The 2,500-nt window shown below is 47.2% G+C and overlaps 1 pseudogene; it reads left to right on the top strand.

Moving 5' to 3' along the window:
- Positions 1-1,861: 1,861 nt before the first annotated feature.
- Positions 1,862-2,500, top strand: part of LOC134438098 (keratin-associated protein 10-7-like) — a 10,581-nt pseudogene continuing 9,942 nt past the window's right edge.

Genomic DNA, 2,500 nt, shown 5'->3' with positions numbered 1-2,500 from the left:
TAGCCAAAGTCAGCTCTCTCTCTCTCTCTCTCTCTCTCTCTCTCTCTCTCTCTCTCTCTCTCTCTCTCTCTCTCTCTCTCTCTCTCTCTCTCTCTCTCTCTCTCTCTCTCTCTCTCACACACACACAAACTCACACACACATTTTGAAATTGTAAATGCCTTCATTGCTGGTATTTTTTTAAATAGTAAGGAAAGGGGCCTCTGAAACATCTCTCGCCCCCCCTGCCACAATACCAGTGCTCCGCCACTGCCCCCCTCTGCTCCGCCCCTGACACAAACACATGTAGAATCACACAATGAACACCTGTTAACCCCTTAGTGCAGAGCCTCTGTTCTAACCTTATTGCCACCAAAATGGTAATGACCAAGTCTTAATTGGTTACTTAAGATTTTCTGTGTTATCATAGCAGTGTTGTTATGAAATAGATCAGTGTTTTCAGCAAATATTGAATAGGCCTGTCGGCAGGCCCTTCTGTAGTTAGAGGCTACAACATGGAAAATCGAACTCTTTGACCACCATTGTACTCTCTCTCTGTCTCAACCTCAATCTCTCTCTCTCTCTCTCTCTCTCTCTCTCTCTCTCTCTCTCTCTCTCTCTCTCTCTCTCTCTCTCTCTCTCTCTCTCTCTCTCTCTCTCTCGCACACACATAATGTGTTTGCACATAGCATATGTAGGCCTACATCTTTCTCTCTCTCTCTCTCTCTCTCTCTCTCTCTCTCTCTCTCTCTCTCTCTCTCTCTCTCTCTCCATCTTTATGGCCCCCTCTCCAGTTTCCCCCATTGTTTGTCCTGAAACCCCTCCAACCTGCCTGTGGTGTTCCCCGTTTGAGGGGGAGTTGCATTGAGTTTTTCATACGGAAAGTCGATTAAACGCGACGTGAAGAGGAAACGAGAAAAAGAGCGAGTGAGTGTGAGAGACCTGTGAAGTCCAATAAGTCATTTCTCCCCTCGCCTTCTACCTGTACGTACATGTGTCTGGCTTTTGGCATTTTTCAATAGTGTGTTGTAAGGGGCCAGGGGCGTGAGTGGGGCATGACTCCTAACGCAGTGCCGGATTAATGCACAGGCTAGATATGGCTGCAGACCAGAGGCCCCCACCTGCCAAGGGGGTCCCCCAGTTGGCCAAAGGAGGGAAAAGTCAACACAATTGTGGAAATGTGACAAGATGTGGTATTGATAATGTGGTCTGCCACGTCAGGTAGAGTTTCATGTGACACCGGCGTCTATATAATTTTGTTAAGAAATGTACCTTCTGTTGGGGCCCACAGCAACCTGTAGACTAGGGGCTTCAGGCGTTCTTATTCTAGCCCTGGGTGCAACAAATAAAATGTAAGAACAAATTGTTAAAGGACTGCATTTACGTAGGCCTCTGTAGTACCTCTGGAGCACTCCAAGCGGTCCACATTGTATTAATCACATCCCCCCTTTCACATACACATTCATACAACAGTGACAGTGGCTGCCATGCAGGATACCACCCTGCCACCAGGAGCAATTTGGTGTCTTGTATCTTGCTCAAGGACACATCGATGGGGGTAGGGCAGAGTGGGGCTCAAACCTTCAACCCTCTGCTCCACTCCCACCTGAGTCACCACCTCCACAATGGTGTGAATAAAAACTTCACACGTGTGCATCAAATCAATTTCAGTGCAATGGCGCATAAGGAGTTAAATCCTCACACAGTTCTCCAAAATCGTTCTTCACTTGTGGAGGAACTTTTCGAAAGGCAGAGTTCAGAATGTTTCAGCGACTTGAAGCCAGAGTGGTGACATGTCATCGGTGATGAGGGGGTGCAGTGCAGAATTATGGGAAATTGAGTTTATTCTGCCTATTATGGAAAATGGATTAAACTTAGAGCCAAATGTTCTAACTCTGTGTGTGTGTGTGTGTGTGTGTGTGTGTGTGTGTGTGTGTGTGTGTGTGTGTGTGTGTGTGTGTGTGTGTGTGTGTGTGTGTGTGTGTGTGTGTGTGTGTGTGTGTGTGTGTGTGTGTGTGTGTGTGTGTGTGTGTGTGAGTACATGCATGTGTGTGGGGGGGGGTTACCACCACTATGGTAAACTGCCTTATTCTTCAACGCAACTCAAGTCGACTTGGGACCCCGCAAGCCTCATGGAGAGAGCAGACCACACAGAAGATTGAGGAAAAGTAACACACACACACACACACACACACACACACACACACACACACACACACACACACACACACACACACACACACACACACACACACACACACACACACACAGAAACTGTCTTGTTGTTTGGCCACCCGCTGGTAAGCTGAGAGGCAGAGGTGAGAAATAGAAAGAGAGAGAGAGAGGGTTACACTGGTAGACAGACAGAAAAGGAAAGAGAGAGAGAGAGAGAGAGAGAGAGAAACAGCGAGTATGAAGTACAATAATTAGAAACAGGACAGAGAGAGAGAGAGAGAGAGAGAGAGAGAGAGAGAGAGAGAGAGAGAGAGAGAGAGAGAGAGAGAGAGAGAGAGAGAGAATTTT

This window comes from Engraulis encrasicolus, chromosome 21 (genome assembly GCF_034702125.1).
Source record: "Engraulis encrasicolus isolate BLACKSEA-1 chromosome 21, IST_EnEncr_1.0, whole genome shotgun sequence".
NCBI lineage: Eukaryota > Metazoa > Chordata > Actinopteri > Clupeiformes > Engraulidae > Engraulis > Engraulis encrasicolus.
Note: the sequence above shows the minus strand (reverse complement) of the source record. Positions and strands in the feature narration are given on the sequence as shown.